The sequence below is a fragment of the Bufo bufo genome, chromosome 7, assembly GCF_905171765.1.
Source record: "Bufo bufo chromosome 7, aBufBuf1.1, whole genome shotgun sequence".
In the NCBI taxonomy this organism is placed as follows: Eukaryota; Metazoa; Chordata; class Amphibia; order Anura; family Bufonidae; genus Bufo; species Bufo bufo.
In genome coordinates this window covers 214,983,090-215,010,653 of record NC_053395.1, presented here as the reverse complement: position 1 = coordinate 215,010,653, position 27,564 = coordinate 214,983,090, and the positions used below count along the sequence as shown (strand labels likewise).

General features: G+C 46.3%; 1 protein-coding gene across 1 annotated transcript in view; it reads left to right on the top strand.

Moving 5' to 3' along the window:
• Positions 1-291: 291 nt before the first annotated feature.
• The window catches only part of LOC121008100 (histamine N-methyltransferase B-like), a 261,257-nt gene continuing 233,984 nt past the window's right edge, over positions 292-27,564 (top strand). The window contains exon 1 of the mRNA XM_040440448.1: positions 292-375. The gene's annotated coding sequence lies outside the window, so the exon portion shown is untranslated. The remainder of the gene's footprint in view (positions 376-27,564) is intronic.

Genomic DNA, 27,564 nt, shown 5'->3' with positions numbered 1-27,564 from the left:
TTTATTTTCTTCATACTCTGAGTTACATCCTGTATTATACTCCAGAGCTGCACTCACTATTCTGCTGGTGCAGTCACTGTGTACATACATTACATTACTTACCCTGTACTGATCCTGAGTTACATCCTGTATTATACTCCAGAGCTGAACTCCCTATTATGTTAGTGGAGTCACTGGGTACATACATTACATTGCTTATCTTGTACTAATCCCGAGTCACATTCTGCATTCAGAGCTGCACTCACTATTCTGCAGGCTTCGAGCTAATCCTGAATTACATCCTGCATTATACTTCAGAGCTGCACTAATTATTCTGAAGGCTTCAAGCTGAAATGCCCCATCTTTAATTGCTGGCTGTGTGTCTGTACAGAACTTGTGCTATAATCTTTCCTGACTATGATCCAGTGGTTTCTGTCTGGGGGAGATCAGGAGCAAAATGTACAACTGTCGTACAGCTAGCTCTTTCTATTCCGCTGTCCCTTCTGCCGGTAGCCACTGCATAGTACTGAGCGGCAGGGGATGGTGCATGCTACAGTAGCACAGTCATTCTCTTAGCGTTGGTATTCCAACCGGTCAAGCGTTAACTGGTCGGCCAATCAGAGGCTTGAGATTCTGAACCATTCAGGGCTCTGGTTCGGCATCCCATCAGAAGCTAGGCTGGGGGATTTAAACTAGGCAGTGGCACCATGTAAGTGCTTGTGACTGTGTATTGTGTTCTGGGCTCCCATCTGTGCTTTGTGTCTGTCCCCCATACTTGCTTGTTAACCTTCTGTGTAGTGACCCTGGCTGTGTGATCTGTGGGAGAGCCTGACAGGAAACGTTCAATTCCCCTACAGCGCCACCACAGGAGAAATGAAGCATTGCACATGTCCTATTAAAATCTCTGCATAGCTGCTCAACTAAAACAGTTCTGTGGAGCATGCTAGCCAGCAGAGCGAGAAGATAAAAGCTGAGAGTACTTTCCCTGGACAGGTTGGAATGTGTTGCATGGATTTAGTTCCTTCCACATTATTAAAGGGGTTCTCCAAAAAAATATTTAAAATGGCCACAGTATCAGCGACTGAGGGCTTTCAGCTTCTCTGTGTAGAGGCTTTAAATTATGCCGACTATGCTTGCAAAATAAGAGTATAAAGTTAAGTTTGCTTAAAAAAGATAAGAAAAAAAAAAAAGGTGAATATTGCAATAAATGTATTAATGTGCACCAAAATTTGTGGAGGGTTTTTACATTTTTTTTATTTTTTATTTTTGTATATAGGAAATAATAAATGATTCCTTCTATATAATGAATGTGACATCATGTGGCCCTAACGGTGATGTTACATCAGTATGGATGAAAAGTGATCACGTGACCGGAGTATACCACTTTAATCTTTAATCAGTGACTGCAGGTCTATTAAGCCTCTTGCACACGGATGTGTGCTGGCCGTGCCCGTGCTGCAGACCCATTTGCTTGAATGGGGTCAAAGATCCGCCCGTTCCTCAAAAAGATAGGACAAGTTCTATCTTTTTGCGGAACGGAACACCACGAAAGCACTCCGTAGCGCTTCCGTGGGGTTCCAATTCGTGCTTCCGCAATGCATCTCCGGATTTGCGAACCCGCGGGGGACACATGGCCGTGTGCAAGAAGCCTTAATCAGCTCCTACAGAGAGACTCAGGGATTTGGTTCATTAGTAGGGGCTGTCCCCCAAAAGAGTGACAGTGTGTATTATTGTGAGATCAGAAGTTTTGGGGAAAAAATAGGATTAACACAACTTAAGTGCATAAACAGTTTACTAAACTATGATAAAAGATATATATATATATTAGGGGTGCACCGAAATGAAAATTCTGGTCCGAAACCGAAACCGAAAATTCAGGATGCCCTTGACCGAAAACCGAAACCGAAACCGAAACTGCCTTTTTGCCCAAATACTTTTAAAATACTTTTTTTTTAATGATTTTATTAATAATTCTTTTTCATGAATGAAATTCATCTGTGGGTGGCGCTGTTATGGAGAGGGGGATCTGTGGGTGGCGCTGTTATGGAGAGGGGGATCTGTGGGTGGCTCTGTTATGGAGAGGGGGATCTGTGGGTGGCGCTGTTATGGAGAGGGGGATCTGTGGGTGGCGCCGTTATGGAGAGGGGGATCTGTGGGTGGCGCCGTTATGGAGAGGGGGATCTGTGGGTGGCGCCGTTATGGAGAGGGGGATCTGTGGGTGGCGCCGTTATGGAGAGGGGGATCTGTGGGTGGCGCCGTTATGGAGAGGGGGATCTGTGGGTGGCGCCGTTATGGAGAGGGGGATCTGTGGGTGGCGCTGTTATGGAGAGGGGGATCTGTGGGTGGCGCTGTTATGGAGAGGGGGATCTGTGGGTGGCGCTGTTATGGAGAGGGGGATCTGTGGGTGGCGCTGTTATGGAGAGGGGGATCTGTGGGTGGCGCTGTTATGGAGAGGGGGATCTGTGGGTGGCGCTGTTATGGAGAGGGGGATCTGTGGGTGGCGCTGTTATGGAGAGGGGGATCTGTGGGTGGCGCTGTTATGGAGAGGGGGATCTGTGCACTGTTATGGGCATAACAGTGCACAGATCCCTTTCCCCATAACAGTGCACAGATCCCTTTCCCCATAACAGTGCACAGATCCCCCCTCCCCATAGCAGTGCACAGATCCCCCCTCCCCATAGCAGTGCACAGATCCCCCCCTCCCCATAGCAGTGCACAGATCCCCCCTCCCCATAGCAGTTCCATAGACCGATCCCCCCTACCCATAACAGCCCCGGCCCTGCTGCTCACAGCATCTTTATTTTACCTTACAATCGTGAGGCTCCAGTAACTAACAACTCTGCAGGCAGAGCGGAGGGCGGCGTAACGTCACTTACTCACGTGACGCACCTGCTCCGCCCACTTTATGAATGAAGGAGGCGGAGCAGGCGCGTCACGTGAGTAAGTGACGTTACGCCGGCCTCCGCTCTGCCTGCAGAGTTGTTAGTTACTGGAGCCTCACGATTGTAAGGTAAAATAAAGATGCAGTGACAAAGTAAACCGCCCGCCCGCAGATGGTGGGTGACAAATCCCACACCCCATATTTTCGGCCGATATGTAACAATATCGGCCGAAGTGGATTAGGTGCATTTTCGGCCGATATTTTCGGCTGCCGAAATTTCGGTGCACCCCTAATATATATATATATATTTATTGTAGGCAGACAGCAGAAATTGTATTGGAGGGGGTGTATATCTTGACCAGAAAGTTAAGCTGGGAGAGATATTAAAAGTCGGATAATGTTGTTTTGTTCAGGAGCCTAGCTGCTAAACTGTTGGTAAAGGGTAAAATTTGGGTCGGCTATGTTAGATTGGTGAATAGGTGGTAGTGGGATTCACCACTCCATTACAGAGAGTGTGGGAGACTCAGTCCGTTCAGCTGAGAAAAGGGTGCCTTATCAAAGGTGTCTCTGTAAAAGAACCTAGCTGAGGGACAGAAGCAGTCTGCAGGCTGGTAACAGAGCCGAGTATTACCAGCACCCCTGGGAGCATGAGGCAGGGGTGCTCCATCAATATAGGAGCCGAGCCAGGCGAACACTTTCTTTGGTGTTATTTCTGTTTATTGTTCAATCCGTGTGGAGCTGAAATAAATCCCTACGTTACTGCATCAGGACTGTTGCGTCTGTGTCACCGCCACACTGCCCTACCACGCTTCAGAGCTTTACAAGTGGTGGAGGATGCGGGCAGGAGAGAGCCGTTGCTAAGAGTAAGGTGTGACACATATAGACGCTAAAGATTCGCTTCAGCAGCTACAAGGGCGGCTTTGCCTGTGGATCAGCGAGTCCACGAAAACTCTGCAGTCACTCCGAGGAGCATTGCCTGTGAATCGGCGGATTCACGAAGATTCTGGTAGGAGTTATATGGTGTACTGTTGATGTCCTGGGTGAAGTCCCTATCCACCTTGCAGTCACAAACCCACCCTATGGAGGAAGTGGTAAAAACTCTGGTGCAGGCCTAAGAACGTGCCTTGGAGCAACAGTGCCAGTCCCAGGAACAAACCACATGTCTAATGCTGGAACAGATGCCGTTGTTAAAAGAGGTGGTGTTGGCACGTTCTGAGACCCACCTAGGGAGGGGCCCTACGAGCTGGGATGCCAGGGAGGCCGTGCAACGCTCCCTTCAAAAAAATTACTCCAGGGGACGATGTTGAGACTTACTTTACCATCTTTGAGAGGGCAGCCCAAAGTGAAAAGCTTCCTCCGAAATATTGGGTAGCGGTACTTGCACCCTACCTTATAGGTGACCCCCAGAAAGCCTATCATGACCTCAGCGAGCAAGATGTTCGAGACTATGCACGGCAGCGGTACGGGCCAGGAGAGTCAGGGCTTGGGCATACCAGTCAGATTGGCCCCCTCAATCCCAAATGTTTGATCTGTTCCATCTGGTAAAAAAATGGCTGGAACCAGATGTCTGTACTCCAGCACAGATTGTTGAGAGGGTGTCATCGACCTTTTTTCCCAGGCCCTCCCCAGTAAGCTGCAGCGGTGGGTTGGCCAGGGAGATCCCCAGGGGGCGGACCATCTAGTGGAACTAGTGGAGAAGTTTGTTGCCACAGAGGGAAACCTCCAGGAGGGGCCCACCATCCCGGGCCCCTCAGGGAATGGTAGGGCCGATTGGCAAACGGTGTCATTTGGCAAAAGGGGATGACAAAGAAACCCTAGGTCCCAGGAGAGACTTCATGTTTAGGAGACCAGGGAAGGTCCAGTGTTGGGGGTGTCGGGATTTTGGTCACATCATGGCCCAGTGTCCACTGGCCACCGAGGCTATGGAATGTAACTACAGCCGACGCCAATCCCTGTTTGCAGCTTCGTCGTGTCTGGCTACCGTGGGCCTAGAGACTGAGCCACAAGTGTGCAACCTGGTTGTGAACGACTGCCCGGTCATGTCTTTGCTATACTCGGGTAGTCTGGTGACCTTAGTACATGCCAGCCTTGTACCCAGAACCTATATACCGGATCAATTTGTGAATGTTATATGTATTCATGGTGACACCAGAAGGTATCCTGGGAAGAGTGGAAGATGAAGTGGGGGTGGTAAAAATCCTTATGCATAATGTAATTGTTGGGCGGGACTTCCCTCTGTTTTGGGCAGTGCAGAAGCCAAATTCCTGCCACATTACAGAGCTACTAAGCAGACGTCCTTTCCTGCAAAAGCTCCAGGCACATGAGAGAGCAGAAGATAAATTCCTACCACACATTGCCAATACCTGCTGGGACCAAAGACTAATGCTGTATCTTGCTTTGATGAAAGTTATCACCAGTAAAGACAAGTTTGAACTTCACCCAAAGTCTGGATCTCAATTACTGCTGCAAATCCCTCTATTACTCCTACTAGCACTACACTCAATTTTATTGCAAGTGAGTCAGGATCCAGGAGTCCAGCCGTACCCAGGTAGGAGACACCGTTGACACTATTACCACTACCATACAGAGACATTACAACACTCTGGCATTCCTAACCTGGTACGTGAGTTACAACACCTTAGAGGGCCCTGTGTTAGTACCCTGCGCACACTGCAATTGGCATCACAAACAAAACGATAGACTATTATACCCATATCCTGACCCACTGCATAATTTGGCGTCCGTGTAACCAAACCACGGTCCGGCTCATTGCAATTGTTTAATCCGTGTGGAGCTGAAATAAATCGCTACGTTACTGCATCGGGACTGTTGTGTCTGTGTCACCGCCACACTGCCCTACCACGCTTCAGAGCTTTACTATATATATATATATATATATATATATATATATATATATATATATATATTTTCACATACATATACACTGTAGGGATTTGCTCTGGTAGGCAGGGTAAGCGGACGCAATACAGAGGCAAGACCGTGGTTGAAAAGGAAAAGTTCTGTGTTTATTCACACAAAAAAGCAGAAAACAAAATATAAACAAAGTCACCTTGGTTTAAATCCTGGTGTTCCGTTCACACCTTGCTGCGGGTACCGCATAAAGAGTCCCAGACCTGGATGTCGTTCCCTTGTCCTTCCAGACAGGTCGCAGGCATACAATCCTCAAACACAGACACAGCCTCAGATCCCAATACAGAGATTCCACAGCTCCTCTATCACCTGGAGGATTATTCCACACCCAGCTGAGCTGCTGGCTGGGTTTTTAAATCCCAGCCCAAAACCTGGCCTGGACGTGGGGAACAGCCACCCACCCTGCTCTTTGGCTGCTCCCAATAAGAACTGGCCCGGATCGGCTTTTCAGCCACACTAAGAAAAAACTGTGTCAGCAAGCACTAGCTGCCGCTGACACCCAAAATAACCGGTTCCTACCCCATATGCCACTTGGCCGACTCCCATATGATACAAAGAGAGGTGATGGTAGCAAGACGTAAAGGTTAGTACACACTTACAGTTACCTATTGCTGTAAAAATGTGGCCAGGTATAGACATCTCTAAATAACTTCATGGGGACAAACCAATTAAAAAGCTTGCTTAACACACTCGGAAGGTACTGCACGTAACAGGATATTTCCATGTATTAAATGAGGCACGGACCCGTGGGACAAGGATGTAATATTACAGCTTTACAAAGCTTTGATGAGGCCTCAAGTAGTTCATTTCTGGGCACCAGTCCACAGAAAGGATACCCTGGAGATGGAAAAAGTGTGAAGAAGAGCAACTAAATTGATAAAGGTCATGGAGGGAAAGTTATAAGGCAAAATCAGAAGAATTAAATTTACTTAGTCTTGGGAAGAGACGTCTAAATGTGAACCCTATTAACCTATACAAATACAGATTATAAAAAATATGGGGAAAAGCTGTTCCATATAAAATCCCCTCAAAAGACAAGAGGCGTCAAGACAAGGGCCTGCTCCAGGTTCATGTGGGTGTCACCGCCAGTTCTGTGAGAAGATCTGGCAGACGTTCTTCTCTACCTCTTGTATTATGTTCTTTGTCTTGGTTTCACTTTCTCATCTCCTTTCCTTCTGCCAGGTGTCACTTATTAGACTAATTGTCTTCCTTTATAATCCCTCCCATACTGCCTCACTTTGCGGTTTATACTACATCCTGGATGAGGTGTTCACTGCTGGAGGCTGCTTCTGCTGTTTGTTCAGATAAGTAATTTACTTTGTTGTGTTTCCTTGCTGGCTTGATTCTAGGTGACCCTGACTCCGTCCGTATTAAGTGCAGGGAGCCGGTGGTCGTGTCCCCTCACTATTATAGGGTTTTCAGGTGTCACACAGTATTAGGTATGCGGGCATGCAATTGTCTACCATACAGACCCTTGCATGTGCATAGCAGTCAGGGAGAGCTCTTAGGGTTTTATAGGGCTCACCAATAAGCTCCTTAGTTTGGGATCAAGCCAGTCGCTCATTTATTTATATGTTCCAGCTATCTGCTAACTTCATCCGTGACAGTGGGCCCTTGGGCGAAAAAGACACTGTTGGCCTCCCTTGTGGTATTTTGCACAAATTACTCAGCAGTGAAACTGCAGTGGGGGGTCATACTGTATAGAGGGTGGACTGGGGGACAATATACTGTATCGGGGCTCACTGGGGGTAATTATACAGAATAGGGGGCACTGGGGGTCATTATACTGTATGGGGTGCTACTGGGGTCATTATATTTAATGGGGGGCACAGGGGGTAATTATACTGTATAGGGGGGCTCGGGGGTCATTATACTGTATGGAGGGCCATTGGGATCATTATACTGAAAGGGGGGCACTGGGGGTCATTATGTTATGCCTCTAAGTGGCATTACCACTTCTGCACCTCGCTACTATCTCCTATGGTTAACCTAATGTCATTCTGTATATTTATTTCCAGGTCCTTTATAATGTGCATTTCCTATTTTGCAACTGTTGTGTTAAAATATAATGTGCCTGGTTCACCAGCAGGTGGCAGCATAAATGGCAGAGCTACAGGTACAGAGAATGGAGCTTTCCATTCTATTCTAACACCCCCTCTGTGGTGTGGTGGGCATGTCCCACTTGCTGCAGGGAGGGTGCAGTCCTAGTTAGAGTCAGTCTAGCTTACCCTCTGCTAGGGGAAAGTCTAGCTTACCCCCTGCTAGGGGAAGGAAGCAAGGGCTGGGCACGCCGCCCTTTGATGTGCCCACGCCAAGCCCTGTCTAGGCCAGCTAGAGCACCTTCAGCTTTGCTGGATGTGGAGGCCACAGCTTGAAGCCTCAGAAGCCAGGAGTAAAGTTTTCCCTGGACAAATCTAGAGTCGGACTAAAGAAGGAAGTTGCAGCCTACAGCTAACGCTAAGGTATACAGCCAGCCTGTCAGCACAGCAGAGCCAGAGAGCGACAGATGTAGTAAAGAGGAGTTTGCCTGCCACCATTAATGCTAAAGCCTGCTAGAACCAAGACAAAGCCTGTAAATCGTTTGGAGAAATGTCTATGCAAAGTAAAGCTGTTATTGAAATTCATCACAAGGTCTGGACTCAATTAATTTCATCATCCCCTTCATCAACAACCCCCCTTTCATTGCTTTGGGGCAAACGCCTGGGGTCCAGTCGTATCCAGGTAGGAGCACCATGACACGTGCACCAACATTAAGGGACATTGTAGGCTACCCTACACCATTCTGGCAAATCTATACCTGGGTACAATCCACAGTATCACTAAAAGGGGCTCTGTGCTCTTGTTGCTTCACTGTAACTGGCATCACAAAACTTTTTCCTCTTACAGGGCCCTGGGGAAGGCGCCTGCTGCAATTATACTGACTGTATGGGGGGGGGGGGGCACTGGGGGTCATTATACTGTGTTAAGGGCCCTCACACAGTATAAGTGGCCCCCTCACACAGTATAATGATCCCGTCACACAGTATAATGCCCCCCAGTGGCCCCCTCACACAGTATTTTATGATCCCCTCACACAGTATAATGACCCCCTCAATGGCCCCCTCACATATGATTTGTTGTTGAAGTGCAGGGAAGCCGCAGCTCATCTCCCTATCAACTTAATTGCAACCTGAAATCCCCAGATCTGGAAGTGATATAGACCATGCACTGTCCAGCAAAGGGGTTCTCAGGGTCACAGCAGGGTGGATCAGACTCCATGCAGCGTGTCTGGTGGGATCCTGCATCCTGCAGAACGCGTGTCTACTCCTCAGGGATCGGAACGGGGAGTGCCGGGGCCCCAGCTCTCCCCTCTTGGCACAATGCGCAGTGGGACCCCCCCAGGAGCAGTGGGCCCCGACCCTTGCCAGGTATGCTGGGTGCTGGCGCCGGCCCTGCTTCTCTACCATAAGAATTGTGAATCTGTGGAATGGTCACCCAGGACGTGGTCACAGCAGGAACAGTGAACAGTTTTAGAATGGGTGTAGATAAATTCTTAAAATTGAAGATTATGCTAGCTTTAGTGTACTTATAATCTTAATTTTAGTAATGACAGGAGGCGAGTATTTTGCATACAACTTCCTTTACTAACTCCACATAGCAGTAAAGAAAAGAGAAAACGATGACCAATCAAAATGCAACAGGAGGTATATAATGCCAGCGGTGTAACTCCTCCTCCTCTTTCATAAGCGACATCAGGAAACCAAAGAACAAAGTCCAACCGTCTACCACACGTATCACCGGAAGAAAACCAAACCAGAGGAACTTTGCCGAAGAAGACTGATCCCGAAACTTGAGACCATCATCAAAGGGAACTTGCTTGAACCAAGATCTTCTGAAGTCGAAGGTCAAACATCAAAACGTCCATCCTAAGACGAAACCGCTAACATTGCGGATTTACACTGAAAAGAAAGCGTGCAATGGGTTAGGAAACCGATTTGAACCTGGACGTAATAATGAACTGACATCTAGATACCGCACATATTTTAACAGAAAATGAATATTGCACATAAACAGCACAACCTCACCACCTGAAGAGAAACGAAATGATAAAGATGAGACAAAACCACATTACAATTGTACTTGCGTGAGTCTCCTGACCTATGGGTGGGAAAGAAAAAAGAGGTGGGAAAATACTCGCCTCCTGTCATTACTAAAATTAAGATTATAAGTACACTAAAGCTAGCATAATCTTCAATTTTACCACATGACAGGAGGCTTCCTATTTTGCATTTTTAACGCTGATTTAATAGACACATGGCCGCACCCGAGCTCGGGCGAAAGTAGAAAGTCCGGAAAGTGGATTCTCTAGACCAGTCCGCCGCACGAAGGATGTCTGCAAGAGAAGCGCCCGCTAAGAAGGCCGACGAGGCAGCTGCCCCGCGTACCGAATGCACCCCAAAAGAGGAATCTACCCCCGCCAGAGATAGGATCCATGGTATCCACCTCGCGAGCGTGGTAGTCGAGACGGGAACGTGAGGTCTAACATAGGACACAAGTAGCTGCCCCACAGTCGAAACCCGGAGGGTGGACGTGAGCTCCACGTACCGATGAAGAGTAGACACCACACATAACTGTGGTTCGGAGGCAAAGAAAGGATAAAACACCGAAGAAGAGTCTGATTTGGTACGACGAGACACTCTAAAAGTAACCCCTTCAGGAGAAACCGAAAAACCGTCAATGTCAAACGCTCGTATATCAGAGAACCGTCTGAAAGAAACTAGACATAATAAAAGAGTTAATTTGGCCGAGAGTTGTCTGAGGGACAGATTATCATTTGTCGGCCAATCCCTGAGAAATTGGAGAACCAACTCTACGTCCCACAGATGAGAATATTTAGGTCCAGGTGGCCGTTGTAATCGTATACCCCTAAGTAGGCGACACACCAGCGGGTCCCTACCGACAGGAATCCCCGAGGTGGGGACATGCGCCGCAGAAATTGCGGAACGAACTACATTGAGAGAGCGATAGGAGCGGCCCATAGAGAAAAGATGGGAAAGGAAATTCAGGATGGCAGACACAGGTGCAGTAAATGGATCGAAGTTCCGTTCACCGCACCAAGAGGACCAGGAATCCCAAGCTGATAAGTAACATCTGCTGGTCCCGGTGCCCAGGAGTCCCATATGAGGTCTCTAGCCGTCTGCGATAGGTTGCTGGTCTGCCAGGCTCCCCTGAAAGAGACCAAGCCACCAGAACGAAGCGGTTCTCGATCACCAGGGGATGGGGATTCCCTTTCGGATCCGTGAGGAGCATCGGATACGATGGTAGGAGTAGTGGATCCATGTAGGACAGCGCCAAGAGATCCGGAAACCATGGTTGGCTCCGCCAAAGGGGAGTGATGATTAGAAGGGAAACACGTTGATTCCTTAGGTACTAAATTGTCCTCGCTATCATGGAGAATGGAGGAAACGCGTACGCCCCCTCGGCCGGCCATTGCTGGAGAAACGCGTCCACTGCCCTGCTCTCCGGGTCCGGAAGCCAACTGAAATAATCGTGTGTCTGTCTGTTGTTGCGGGAAGCAAACAGATCCAGTCGAAAGGGGCCTCTCCTGGTTGAGAGCCTCTGGAAGATCCGAGGATCCAGTCTCCAGTCGCTGTTGTCCCTCCAATGTCGAGAGAACCAGTCTGCCGTCAGATTCGTCTCCCCCGGGAGATATTCCGCTTTGAGCGAGATATTGCGGGGAAGGCAGAACTCGAAGATCTCCTTCGTTATCTCGGATAAGAGCCGAGACCGGGCTCCGCCGAGACCGGGCTCCGCCCAGGCGATTGATATAACGCACCGCCGAGATGTTGTCCATCCGGAGAAGAATACAGCAGTTCGACCTGCCCTTTGTCAGACTGCGGATTGCAAATGACCCCGCGAGGAGTTCCAGACAATTGATGTGAAGAGAAATCTCTTGAGAGGACCAAGTCCCTCCCGTCGACCTGCCTTCGCCCGTCGCGCCCCAGCCCCAAACGCTGGCGTCCGATTCCAGAACGATGTCGGGCGAGCTCCCGAAGATGGCCCGGCCGTTCCATGCCTCCATGCTGTCGAGCCACCATCTGAATTCCTCCCTGACTTCTTCCGATATCGGAATTGTTTGATCGTAGGAAGGATTCCGGTGAAGGAAGGAGGTCTTCAACCGTTGCATCGCTCTGTAGTGGAGCGGTCCCGGAAATATGGCCTGTATGGAAGCGGATAGAAGTCCCACAATCCGAGCCAGAACACGAAGTGGGATGGAGTGGCAACGAATGACTCTGCGCAGCTCCTTTTTGATGACCGTGATCTTTGACACCGGCAAACTTAACGTGCTGGTTCTGGAGTCTATCACAAAGCCCAAAAATTGCACCGTTTGCCTTGGGCATAACTCCGACTTCAGGAAGTTCACCACGAAACCTAGAGAAGTCAGGAAATCTACGGTAAAGCGTGTGTGTAGATCCAGTCTGGATTTGTCGGAGCAAAACAGAAGCAGGTCTTCCAGGTAAATAATGCACCGAATTCCTTGTGCGCCTATATGAGTGACTACAGGCTTCAGCAGCTTGGTGAAACACCACGGGGCGGAGCTGAGGCCGAACGGTAGGCATGTAAATTGCCAGGGAAGATCCTGCCACAGGAACCTGAGGAAGCGCCGGCAAGTCCTGTGGACCGGCACCGACAGGTATGCGTCCTTGAGATCCAGCCTTGTGAACCAATCCCCGTCCTGGAGAAGGTCCCTCAGGAGGTGGATGCCCTCCATTTTGAAGTGCCTGTATCGAACGAAGGCGTTGAGCCTCCTTAAATTTATAACAGGCCTGAAATCCCCGGTCTTTTTCTTCACCAGGAAGAAATTGCTGAAGAACCCTCCCTGATCGTGAGCGGGTTCTATTGCTCCCTTCAATCGGAGTTCCTGTAATTCGATCTCGATAAGTTGGTCGTCTTCCGCAGAGTAACTCAGAGGACGCGGTGGGGTTGCTTGTTCCGGGAGGCCCACCAAGTCTATGACATAGCCTTGCACCGTTTGAAGGATCCAAGCGTCCGTCGAGATGTCCGTCCAGTTCTGAAAATAAAGAGAGATACGACCTGCAGTACGATTGGTAAGAGGCACCTGAGGCAACAGACTTACCTGTGGGGTTGAAACGTGCTCTGCCTCGGGAACGCGATCCACGACCTCTGTCGGCCCCTCTGGTGAAGGAGAAAGGCTGCCTGTAGCCCACCTCTGGGTAAAATGGTTGAGGCCTCTGAGATCGGGGGCCAGAAGGCCAGAAACGGCTGGCTGCGCGGCCCCTGTAGCGGCCAGCCCTGCCAAAAACACCTCTCTGGGGATTGCCTCTAAAGACCCGCTTCATAGAGGTCTGCGCTTTATTGAGTGACGTGAAAACATTCACATGTTTGTTGAGTTCCTTCAAAAAGGCGTCACCGAAGAGTTTGCCCTGTGCCAGTGGTCCTAGCTCCTTGGTGCCCAATTCCACCAACTTTCCGTCCAAACGGAGTAATGCTGCTTTCCTCCTCTCAGCGGAGAGGGATACATTGGCGTTGCCCACGAAACAGAAGCATCGTTGAGCCCATTCACGAATATCGTGCGCCCATTCACGAACCATATTGGTATCGAATTGGTCAGCCCTAGTGAGGGCGTCATCCGCCAAAAATAAGATGCGGGAAAGTGGGCCGATGGCGTCCAGCAATTTATCTTGCGTGCCATGGAATGCTTTCTCCACCCCTTTACGGGGGTCACGGCCTCCCCGAGACATAAAGGTGGTCATGATCTGATCGAATTCGGGAGTCTGAGCCACCTGGTCGGGTAGCGAAGGACGAGGACATTCAGAACGTAGACGGTTACGTACCGTCTTGTCCATGGGCTTGCGGAGCCACAGATGCATGAACCTCGCCAAGTGATCAGGAGGTGTCCAGTCCCCTGACCGCGGGTGGCGAATGTTTCTTGGGTCGAAGAGACGTTGGCCCGAAGGGCCCAGAATGACCTCCTCCCCGTCCCGGGTTGGTGTTGGATCATCTGGAGGATGTTTGTTGTCTGATAAAACGCCCTGTCGAAATCCAGTTTGTGACCCCTCATCTGATCCCCAAAAATCATACGGCGAATCGGAGTCCGCGGCTTGCCACGAATCCACGACATTCATGGAGGGAGAAAGCCTCTCCTCCTCATCCGAGGAATAATGGTGTCTTGGCGGGAGAACAGAGGGAGCAAGTTTGCTAAGTTTGGGGGCCTTGCCCCTGTCCGTGGCAGTCTCCCTATCTCCTTTCCAGTGTCGTTTAGATGGACGAGCTTCGGTATAGCCCCGAGATTGGGAAGCTTCGGAATCATAGTCCTGGGCTTGGGGTACCGCAGGGTTTTTCCCCTGATCGGCTGAAGTGGCCATAACCCTGGCGAGGGCCTTTTCCATGGAGGCCGCTACAGCTTCATCTATCATGGCCTGAAAACTTGCTGCGTTCTGATCTATGATAGCAAGGGTTACGTAACAGAGCGCACGGCACAGGGCAGGAAGAGTAGGTAGTCTGTATAGTGTCGGTACCCGCAGTACCTATAACCCCAGCAGGGTAATTGGGTTTTCCTCTGGGTTGTACCCAGGTAATTGTGGATGTATGTAGTCACACCACTTTAGCAGCAGAGAACAGGGCCTCACCCTGAAGCACAGGGTAGTCAACCCCTTTAGTGCTTACACAGACTCAGGTAACTGACCTGGAGAACCCCCGTTCCGATTGTAGGTCTGCCGCAAGTAGAAAACGGGGGCAGAAGGAGCCGAGCACCGAGTGACCTGAGCACGGCGATGCCCAAGATGGCGGCCTCAGATCTCGCGATGCGAGAAACAAGATGGCCGCCGCAGATGACGGGCGGGAGAGTTCCGTCGGCGCCGTGGAAAAGAAAAAACAGGTAAGACCGTTGAGGTAACTCAGCTATGAGGAAGGGGTGAGCGTTACCCCAGGGGGAGAGAGAGATAAGCGATCCGCCGATGTTATAGGTGGCGGACCGATTGGGAGGGAAGCGCAGACGCACGTAATGGCGGCATAGGGAAAAAATCCTGCCGCTCCAACCTAATCCTTACAGGGAACAGACCCACTATAAACGGAAAACCCCCCTCTCATGATATAAAATTAATAACATGTTAAAACCATCAATAAAAGGAAGAGCAAAAACTCTGACCTGTCTTGCCTGATGGAGCAGTAAAGAAAGAGGAGGAGGAGTTACACCGCTGGCATTATATACCTCCTGTTGCATTTTGATTGGTCATCGTTTTCTCTTTTCTTTACTGCTATGTGAAGTTAGTAAAGGAAGTTGTATGCAAAATAGGAAGCCTCCTGTCATGTGGTAAAATTAAATAACATTAATGCTTTTGTAAGTGACTTGCACCTCGTTCCTAAACTTCATATCCCCACCCATCACTTGGTTAAACTCGATGTATTTTTTATAACCGTATTATGTAACTGCTATCTCTCTTCTCTGTACACACAGATCCAAACTGTGACATTGCTCTGAAATCTCACAGGTTGGAATCTCCTCCTGGGCATTCGGTTGTACTGGAATCTGTAAGAAGAAAAAGATGACGCTGTTTCTACAGAAAGTTCACATTCTTAATCAAATTAGTCTTGAATTTCCCAGAAATTCAGTTTCTGGGCAAACCTGAAACATTTGCGATTGAGAGAGAGAATGAAAGAAATATAGAGGTACAGATGATGGATTATTTGGGCTGCCATGTACAGTTGGTGGTTGTCAGATGTACATGGATTATTTGGGGTATCGTATCTCTCATGGCTCAAGATGTACAGATCTGTGATGGATTAGTTGGTGGTGTCATATCTATGGTGGATTCTAGATGCACAGTTTTGCAAAGCAGTACTTGGGGTGTCATATCTAAGGTTGCTTACAGATGTACAATTCTATGATGGGTTATTTGGGGGATCACATCTGTCATGGCTTCCAGATATACTGTACAGATTTATGATAGATTATTTGGGGTATCATCTATCTTGGCTACAGATGTATGATGGAATGTTTGGGGTGTCATGTCTATGCTGGCTTTCAGATATGCTGTTCTTTAAAGGAATATTTGGAGTGCCATGACTATGGCTACCTCTAGATATGTTACATAGATGTGTGGTGGACATATTGGAGTTGGTCCTCCAGCTTTTGAAGTTGGATTAAACTTAAATAGATGGACATCCAAGGTAATGGGGGAACATGTACTGTAAAATACTTGGTTGATCGGTCATATGCCTGTGGACAGCTATAGTGTAAGGGTGGATTGATGTCCCCTTTAAGCACAAATGGACACCATAGAATGGGTGGTCAATCTCTGATAACCAGAGAAGTCAGCCTAAAGATTACCTAGATATCAGCGTGGCTCCATCTATCTCAAATATGGTAAAATGATAAAGACAGATCATGGAAAGACTTTCTAAGAGTTGAGGTCCCCTGGATAAAGAAGCAAGGAGTAAGAGAACAGGCAGAAGCATTGCTTAAAGTGTGCAAGGAAATAAAGAAACAAGGACATACTGAAAGGTTAGTTGAGAAAGAAGGTAAACAAGAGTATATAGTTTGCAGGAAGATGAGGAGCATGCAGCTGCTGGGATCACAGGGAGGCAGCTGTTAGAAGAGACCCCGATTCCACATCAAGGAGGAGTATTTCCCACATTAACCCCTCAGACTCCACTCACAATACTTCCTCAGCTCCATCCGCCCCTTTTTCTATTTCTGTATCACCAAATCTCCCTGAGTGTGTCTAGCAAGATGACCCTTCATGGCACTGGTGCTTCTATATCTGCTGGAAAACCCGTACCTCTTCCACCACCCTAATGTTGATACAGCCCAAAGAAGGGCACCTTTAAGGCCAGCTCAGGACAGGGGTTGCTATCAAACTACATATGTGGGGGAGGATCAACACTGTATAGTGTAGTTTCAGGATGATGTTACAGCCAATACATAGTACGCCAGAAGCAATGGGAATGGATAGAAGTGCTTTACCTGCACTCAAGTTCTTTGTGCAAGTAACCTCAGTTACTGGGTACCTGATGGTTGTACAAACCACAATGGGGTCACAGGGCACCACAGCCTATACGACCTGGTATCACCCATGGTCCCTTTCTAAACAAAACACTGTTGTAGAATATCTCCCGGATCCCACCAAGGACCGAATGGGATTCTATTGGAAATACTACACCCTTGGGCTGACCTGGCTTGCCTTACATGTTTGGCCAGAGCAGAGGTACCCGCGCTTTAAGCACATCAAACAGGTTAAGGAAGATCATGAAGGGACTATGATAGATGGTGAATCTTCATGACATGAGCTCCTTAACATGCTTCAGATTGTAAGGTCGCGTACACACACACACAGGGGGGAGGGAAGTGACTACTGCGCTCCACCCTCACTCCTGGCCCTGCCTACTTGCCTCGCGAGTCCTAATGACAGGGGACAACTGGACGGCAATCCCTGGCTTGGAATAAGTGCAGGGAGGACAGACCAAACAAACAACAGAATGTGAACGGACCGAGTCTATACCAGGAAAGCTACGAAGTACAAATGGAGCAAGCAGAGAATAGTCAGGAGAAGCCGGGGTCATAAATACCAGGAGCGTCGTGAAGTACCAAAGGAGTCAGCAGAGGATCGTCAGGAGGAGGCCGGGGTCAGAATACCAGGAGAGCAGCAAAGTACACAAGGAGCAGGCAGAGGATCGTCAGGAATTCAGCAGGAGGTCAGTACGCCAGGAAAGACAAAGTCGCAGGTGGAACCTTAATAACAGGCAATCTGTGGCCAGCAGACTGCCTGTTTAAATAGGGAGCCAGAGGGGCCCTCAGCCCTAAAACAATTCTCATGAATGTGCATAGACACGCGGGGGGCGTGCATAGTATTATCAGGAGCGCGGGCGACGATGGACGCGCTGATGATGAGTGCGCGCTCCGGACGTGCCCGCCTCCTAGACCGCGCCGTGACACAGATCTGGCTAAATAAGATTGAGGGAGGAAGTTTTAGTGTCCATAATGTTCAAATCTGGTCATAGGACCCAGAAATCTCTTCACACAGTTACAATTGGTCTTCAGTGATTAGGAACATGGTTTGGATTTACAGTGGGACAGTGGACTGTTTAGGACCTGTTTCATTCATGGACTTCGGACTTCATGAAGGAATGAGTTAATGGGGATTAGGACCGAATGGTTTGAAATTGATGTCCACCAGATGCTTGGTGGTGAAAAGAATTGTTATGGTGGCAAGGGATTAGGACGAGGGACAAACTAAGAAAGTTTAAGCATTTGGGGTTCTAGTCCAAGCTAAGAAATACTCATAGGAGCACATTTACTATAGCGTCTGTACCTGTTTTCATTTGTAAAAAGCCTGTTTCCAACTGTCTTATTTTTTAAATCTCAATTACCAAGTGATTTTGAGCCAGGTTTTGAGGCATTTGCACCTATTTTGGGTTTTAAGACCAATTCAGAAGTTTTCAAACTTTTGCAACTTTTTTCAAAACTATTTAAGTAGGTGTGCCTTTTTTGCATAAACAGTCTTATTTCTACTCCACGCCTGACCAGGCTTATTTTTTCTGTTTTGACGGTGAACTTGCCCAATCTTTTAGATTAAAAGAGATAGAGAAGTGACTTTTTTCTGGTAAATTGCATGCTTTTTTCATGCGCACACCAATGAGACAAGTTTTCGTGAATTTGAACCTGTCTTAGGCTACTTTCACACTTGCGTTTACATTTTCCAGTATTAAGATTCGGCAGAAGATCTCAATACCGGAGAAAAACGCTTCTGTTTTGTCCCCATTCATTGTCAATAGGGACAAAACGGAACTGAACAGAACGGAATGCTCCAAAATGCATTCCGTTCCGTTTGGTTGCGTTACCATACTGGAGAGCAAACCACAGCAAGCTGCTGTTTTCTTTCCGTCATGGGATGCAAAACGGATCCTTCCTGACCTACAATGCATGTCAACAGGGACGGATTTCTCAGACACAATAGAAAATGGATCCGTCCCCCATTGACTTTCAATGGAGTTCATGGCGGATCCGTCTTGGCTATGTTAAAGATAATACAACCAAATCAGTTCATAACGGATGCAGACGGTTGTATTATCATGACGGAAGTGTGTTTGCTGATCCCTGCCAGGACCTACACCTATCCCTAGAGCATGAACGTCGTCCGTATTTTTTGCTACTATGTGTCTGCCAAAAAAAAAGATGCAACATGGACGTCATCCATATTTTGTGCGGATCCAAATTTTGTGGACCGCAAAATACATACGGTTGTGTGAATACACTTCCACATGTTGTAAAGAAGGAATGGGACAATAAGCTTGTAAAAGGTCCTGAGGGTACTGTATGTCGAGAACAACCAGATTAACCTACTGAAAGCTAATTCTGGGGAGAAACTGAATTTCTAGTGGCCAAGCTGGCTTAGCGGGCTGAATGTATCCAGCTGGTGTAAGGGCATTGGGGGAAGCACAACAGGGGCATTACATAAAGTATTTGAAGTGGTATTATACATTGTTGCTCTTTATGTTACCTTTAAGCTTTGGTTTTGTGTTTTCAAAAGGATCTGTGATGCCATAACTAGAGAGGATGACATTACTTCAATACTAGGATGGATGAATGTTCCCCATATGTGATGGATGTAACTCCATTGATGCAGTAGAGTGTCCAGTACTCAGGAGCCTCAAGACATCAGTGGTGGACCCTTGTTCGGTCAGGGTCTCATAATGGTCAATGACATTCAAGTATGCCCTGGTCCAGGGGATCTGGGCAGAAGTAGCAATGGAGCAAAAATTAAAAGAACAGGAAAATGTGAAAGAAACATTGACTGTGCCATGTAAGATACCATTTTGCCATTATAGGGCCTCACCCAAGTATACATATTTTAGGACAGTGTCTAGCCCAGATGTCCCTTGCATGGATGCTTACTGCTCCACCACGAAACTTAACACATACGTATATGGTAAAAAGTTAAAGTGCTAATTTATAGAAAAATAAACATGGATCGCACATCCACATGCCGTGTACTTTGTATACATTTTGATCAAAACCCATAGGCCTACTCACCACATCGTTCAAGTGGGTTCCTATTCTACTTTGGCTCAGCACCACAGGAAGAACACCAGCAGGCGGCAAGACCCAGCAGTCCAACAACACCCCTGCTATAGGGCCAAGCCACCCTGGCACTGGGCCCCACCTACTCAATGGCACAGGTAAAACAGTCACCATACAGTACTGTAGCTGGCCAGCTTCCTGTCCTAGGTTGCTAATATAGCTTATATGTTTATACAGCTAAACCCGCCAATAACCTTAATACAGTTCCTATGTTTGTGTGTTAAAGACAAAAGCAGAGTTATTTACAGTGACTTCATGTTTGGATGTCATATAACTGTTATATACACTCACCTAAAGAATTATTAGGAACACCATACTAATACGGTGTTGGACCCCCTTTTGCCTTCAGAACTGCCTTAATTCTACGTGGCATTGATTCAACAAGGTGCTGATAGCATTCTTTAGAAATGTTGGCCCATATTGATAGGATAGCATCTTGCAGTTGATGGAGATTTGAGGGATGCAGATCCAGGGCACGAAGCTCCCGTTCTACCACATCCCAAAGATGCTCTATTGGGTTGAGATCTGGTGACTGTGGGGGCCATTTTAGTACAGTGAACTCATTGTCATGTTCAAGAAACCAATTTGAAATGATTCGAGCTTTGTGACATGGTGCATTATCCTGCTGGAAGTAGCCATCAGAGGATGGATACATGTTCTCATTCTGTTTACGCCAAATTCGGACTCTACCATTTGAATGTCTCAACAGAAATCGAGACTCATCAGACCAGGCAACATTTTTCCAGTCTTCAACAGTCCAATTTTGGTGAGCTCGTGCAAATTGCAGCCTCTTTTTCTTATTTGTAGTGGAGATGAGTGGTACCCGGTGGGGTCTTCTGCTGTTGTAGCCCATCCGCCTCAAGGTTGTGCGTGTTGTGGCTTCACAAATGCTTTGCTGCATACCTCGGTTGTAACGAGTGGTTATTTCAGTCAACGTTGCTCTTCTATCAGCTTGAATCAGTCGGCCCATTCTCCTCTGACCTCTAGCATCCACAAGGCATTTTTGCCCACAGGACTGCAGCATACTGGATGTTTTTCCCTTTTCACACCATTCTTTGTAAACCCTAGAAATGGTTGTGCGTGAAAATCCCAGTAACTGAGCAGATTGTGAAATACTCAGACCGGCCCGTCTGGCACCAACAACCATTCCACACTCAAAATTGCTTAAATCACCTTTCTTTCCCATTCTGACATTCAGTTTGGAGTTCAGAAGATTGTCTTGACCAGGACCACACCCCTAAATGCATTGAAGCAACTGCCATGTGATTGGTTGACTAGATAATTGCATTAATGAGAAATAGAACAGGTGTTCCTAATAATTCTTTAGGTGAGTGTATATTGTGTTCACAGAAGCAGAAAAGATAATATGCCTTTAAGATTTATTATATGAATGTGAGGTAAGCTCAATGACACAGCAGAAACAACAGAAAGCATAGAGTTAAACTGTTGTTGCTAAGCAGGAGTCTTGACCAATCCTATCTAGCCTCACACTGCCCAGGAGTTTTGACCAATTACAGCCAGCCTCATACACAGCTTTGTGGGAAATTCCCCTAGCAGGAGCTGCTGGAATCATTATTTACCAGAGAGAGGAGCTGAACAGACACACACTCCAATAAGAGCTGTGTTTTATGGAAGCAGAGAGGCCAAAATAGGTATTTAAAACAGTTATATAATGTTCCTACTGTTAATATAGTGATTAGAACTGTATACTGAACTAGTTATATCTATGTTTACTTACAGTTCCACCAATTGCAAATACCATACAAATGAACTACTCAGCCACACAATCATACAATCCAAACAAATTGCATACAAATGCGAACTGCTCATACCAGATCTGTCACAGGAAAATGTAGATAACAGGTACACCAGATAAACAGACAGCATAGGATAACAGTCTAGGCCAGGGATGGCCAACCTGAGGCTCTCCAGCTGTTGCAAAACTACAACTCCCAGCATGCCCAGACTGCTTATAGCTATCAGCCTACAGCAGGGCATGGTGGGAGTTGTAGTTTTACAACAGCTGGAGAGCCACAGGTTGGCCATGCCTGGTCTAGGCCTAGAAGCTAGTGAGGGAGAGATGGTTACCTCCTAGCAATCCCTGAGTCTCTCCCTGACTCCTGACAGTATGTGCAAGCCCTAATGGTGGACGAACACATACACACGTGCCGAGGCCCTACTGATACTGTAGCAAACCCTAGATTAGGGAACGGGAAATGAGACTGCCGGTACCTTCCAAAGTGAAGGGGCCAGCGTCTCCCTAAGACCTAGACTGACACAAACAACACAGAGCAAAAGCAGCACTTAGCTTGGGAAGAGTGGGGAACAAAGGATCCACAAACAACCAGCAGGAACTCCAGAAGGAAATATCAACCGCATGGTGAGAAGTCAGAAGCAGACTAAAATAGAGCCTCTAACCAGCAAACTAGCCGAACCTGTGGAGAGGTGGGATCCGGCCCACAACAACAAAAAACTTAAAGGAAACACCTAGAACCTGTCAGATAGACTCACGTGCAACAAGTCTATCTGATCTCCTCAGATCTCTCACAGGGCCAGCAGTGACAAGAGCATAAACAATTGTATAGAGCAAACTGCAAACCAAGTAGAGCAAGTGAACTATTGGTTAACCTCAGATATACCTCTCAGAGAGATCATAAAGCGCTTAAATAACTTAAAGTCAGAGTACAGATACTCAAGAGAGAAACATATCCACCATTTTATGTTGAATGACAAGATTAAGCAGTTGAACCACCATCTTATAGATACCGCCATTTTATGATACTTTATTTAACATGTGTTTTGTACATGGACTATCTGACTATCTGCTGCGGAGGCGGCAGTATTATATATGAATAAAAGTTGAAGTTAATAAAGAAGTTATTTCAAGCATTTGGTGTGCTCTTTAAACTTACTGTTTCCATAGAATGGCACTAGAGGAATTTTAAAGTAATAGACAGTCTGGTTAGACTAAAAAGTCAGAGATATCAAAATTCTTCTAATGCCACAGCACAAAAGACAATTCATAGTGCTGCGTCTGCCACAATGTAACTATTACCCTCAGATGGCAAAGCGATAGCGCTCCTCAACTTGCACAGAAAAGAGCGCAATAGAGCGGCAGAGCGCCAGCATATTCCACCGCGCAGCAACTGTTCCCTGAGTGAGCAAGCAAAGACATCTCAGCGGAGCTACCATAGAGGCCATAGGACGTGTGCATTAGTCAGAGAAAGAGCGCCAACTCTCCTGCGATCCCTAGAGAGAGAAAGAGACGCATGGTGGGAGGCCAAAGTCCAGAGCTAGAGTGCCCGCATCGCTATCCACGGAGAGACCACGTACTGCAGCCAGCTAGTTTCCCGCCGCTAAGCCCAAAGCCTGCAGCAGCGCATCCAAGCCAGCGAATCGCAAGTCTGCACAGAGCATTGAAAGTCTGCACAGAGCATCGCAAGTCATCACAAAGCATTGCATGTCTGCACAGAGCATTGCAAGTCAGCGCAGAGCATTGCATCATATCAAGAAAATACACGTCTCCCTTAAGATTGACAATTGTTCCTGCTCTTCAGAATAAGGTCAAAGCTTTACTTTTATTACTTATTATTGCATATAGGCTTTGGCATAAAGAGACATTTTTTGTGTTCAGAAATAAGAGACTTTAAAGTAAAAACAAAGGACAGTTTGTAGTATATGGACTCTAAAGTATTTAAAGTGAAAGTAATTTATTTCTGCATTTGTCAGTATTGCATTTAAAGTGAAAGGCATCTTATTATTTGTATTGATTGTGATAGCAGAGAGTAGAAGTTGAAGAGCAAGGGAACCTATCTGAGGTAGAAGGGAACCTATCTGAGGTAGAAGAGTCTGATATAGCATTAGTCTTGCCTCAAACAAATATAGCCCAAGCAGATGAACTAAGACATTCATCATGTCTCAGAAAACCGACCTCAAAGATGCTGGAAAATTTGGAGCAAGAAGCAGCGCTGAAAGAAAAAAAGTTAGTCAGAATGTATGATAAGTGGAAATTATACATTAAAGACATTCGTAAAAAGCGAAAGCAAGAAAGTATAAAAGGGAACTTGAGTGATATGGTAGAGACGGTAGAAGAATCTGAATCAGAGCTTATGGCAGCATATGTCAACTTGCGGTCGTTTACGACACCTTCCCAGGATATTGTAAGGAACATGGACACATGTACTGCAGTCACTAAAGATTTAGTAAAGCTCATGAGAGAACTTTCATCTGCAGCTAATTATGATGAAGTTAAAGCAAGAAGTAGAATGAATGAGCTTTTTATGAGACACTATGCTAGGTCCTTAGGGAAAACCACAATCTCAAGTGTGACTTCCTTCGCTAGCAAAAGTGCCACCCATATATCAGAGTCCTCAAATACTTCAGCCAAAAGAAAGGAATTGGTTGAACAACTTTCTGTCAAGAGAGCAGAAATTGAGATGGAAGCTGCCATCGAGGCACAGCGCCATCAAATGGAAGCTGAGATGAAAAGTCTGGAAAGGCAGAAAGAAGTTAAGATCATAGAAGCCAGACTCGGAGTACACGAAGAGGATATGAATCAGAGTAGTCTTAGGTTCAGATCTGTACTAAGTGAAGAAGCAGACTCCTACTTTCCTACATACTCCTATGAGAATGGAAGGAAATCTCTAGCACTTAGTGAGGAAATAAGTCATTATCCTTCTATTCCTGCTCAGAAAGACAAAGAGAGGCCTAGTCCAGTGTTAGGAAAAAGGTGTGTGGATTTACCCTCTATCTCTACCTGAAAAGAAGAAGAAAGGGACTCACCTAATTCAGAAATAAGTGAGAAAATAGAACCGGATGATTCTATTCCTAGATGCCACGGCAATGCTCAGGAGAATATTACAACCATTGTCCCAGCAAAACCCCAGAGAACAGTCCTAACTAGACTTCCCGTTCCAGAACCTACTGTATTTTGAGAGACGTACTAAAGTTCAAAAAGTCGTACTATAGTTCAATGGTTGTACCAGTCATTTCAAATCCTAAAAGGAGAAACAAGAAGGTATACGCCAATGCACTACTGGATGCCCAGAGTGATGTCACCTTCATTGATCAAGAAATCTTCAAGAAATTACAAGTGGCTACAGAACCAGTGAAGCTCAAACTCACCACAATGACGGGGAGAGACACATTAGTGAACAGTCAAAGGGTCAAAAGACTGAGAGTTAGAGGACTTCATTCAAACTTCGCATTAGATATACCTCTGGCTTATACAAAAGATGATATACCTCTAGATCAAGATCGCATACCTACCTGTGATACAGCCAATAAATGGGAACAATTATCTGTCATATCTCAAGAAATGTCCCCGCTGAAGGAGTTTAGTGTTGGACTGTTGATAGGTTACGATTGTCCCGAAGCCTTGGTACCACGAAAGGTAATCACAAGAGGAAAGGGTGAACCCTATGCTGTTCAAACTGATCTAGGATGGGGTGTTGTTGGAGGAAAACAGCAGATCGCAAACTCAAGACAGGTGACAGGATTGTGTCATCGAATATCTGTCCAAGAAATACCAACTGTAAGTCCAGCAAAAGTAATCAAGATCCTTGAATCTGACTTTGCAGACATAAGTTCTAAAGAAAAGAGTGTATCCCAAGAAGACATAAAGTTTGTACACACTCTAGAAGAAAGTATTCAGCAGAATCAACAAGGTCATCTTAAAATGCCCTTACTCTTTAGAGAGCGACCTCGTCTGCCAAATAACAGAAATCTTGCCCTAGCAAGATTTAAATGTTTGAAGAAAAGGATGGGAAGAGATCCCAAACTCAAGAATGATTATTTGAAATTCATGGAAGGCATCCTTGAAGAAGGACATGCAGAGAAAGTTAATAATCAGCCTAAAGAAGGAGAAGTGTGGTACATCCCACATCAAGGTGTCTACCACTTAAAGAAACCAGATAAGATTAGAGTAGTATTTGATTGCTCAGCAAAGTACTGTACAATGGTGTTGCATTGAATGATCATCTACTAAAAGGACCAGATCTTACAAACACTCTGCCTGGAGTACTCTGTAGATTCAGAAAGTATCCCGAAGTGGTCATGTGTGACATTGAAAAGATGTTCCACTAGTTTCAGATGTTCCACCAGCAGAATACAGAATGAAAGTACACTTGTTTGGAGCAGCATCATCTCCAGGTTGTGCCAATTATGGTATGAAGTACCTGACCAATCAGAATGAAAAGAATTGCCCATCAGCAGCACATTTTCTGATGAAAAACTTTTATTTAGATGATGGTCTCATAAGTCTAGAGTCTACAGAATCTGCAATCAAACTAGTGAAAGAAAGCCAAGAGTTATGCGCAACAGAAAACCTGCACCTTCACAAATTCATCTCAAACAGAGAGGTACTGGAATCCATCAGTGACTCTGAACGTGCATCAACAATGAAGAATGTAGATCTCAATTATGATCATTTTCCAGTTCAAAACGTACTTGGATTAGGATGGAATGTAGAGAATGACAAGTTCTTCTTTGAAGTATCGATTGAAGAGAAAGTTGCAACTAGACGTACCATTCTTTCCACAATGGCTTCTATATTTGATCCATTGGGATTCTTGGCCCCAGTAATCCCCAGAGCAAAATAAATACTACAAGAATTATGCAGACAGAAGTTGGGATGGGACGAATCCATGCCTGAAAATTTCAGGCCAAAGTGGGAGAGTTGGATAAGAGACTTGCAAAACTTGAGAGAAGTTTGTACCTCATGATTTCGGAAAGTACAAGAAAATAGAACTTCATTACTTTTCAGATGCCAGTAGTTATGGTTATGGTCAGTTCTCCTACATCAGAGTAATAGGAGAAGAAAAAATACACTGTGCCTTGGTTATGGGAAAGGCCAGATTTGCACCTACCAGTATTCAGACAATACCAAGACTTGAACTGACAGCAGCCGTAGTTTCAGCATCAGTAAGCAAGTTTCTGAGAGGAATTGGAATTGAAAATAGATGAAGAATATTTTTGGACAGACTCACAAGTTGTCCTAGGATACATAAACAACGAAGCTCGAAGATTCCATATCTTTGAAGTTGAGAAAATTGGGGAAATAACAAATCTGGAACATTGGCATCACATTGACACAAAGCCAGCAGATCATGCTTCAAGAAGCCTGAATGTAACAGAATTGAAAAATTATAATTGGTTCACAGGTCCAGAGTTCCTTTGGGAAAAGGAAATCACGCTCCGTAAAGGTTACATAGAATTGTCTATGGGTGATCCAGAAGTAAAAGTTGTACAAACATTGAGCACTGCTGCCAAGTGTCAAGATGACATACTTGAAAGACTAGCCAGATGTTCAAAATGGAATACGGTCATAAATGTAGTAGCTCGAATTCAACGTTTGGCAAAGGGAATCAGAAAGAAGAAATCATTGAATGTAGAAGAAAGAATGAAAGCTGAAGGAACAGTCATAAGACTCATTCAACAGAGATTCTACAGTGAAGAGTTGAAGAGACTTAGTCAAGAACCTAAAAGGCTTCCAAACAACCACCCATCGTACAAGCTTAATCTTGTTCTGCAGGATGGTATACTGAAGGTCGGAGAGAGACTGGAAAATGCATTGTTACCTAGCAGAGTGAAGCATCCAGCAATTCTACCCAAAAACTCTACCTTCACAAGATTGATTGTTGATCACTACCACAACATATCCTTGCATCAAGGAAGAGGTTTGAGAGAAGGTGGT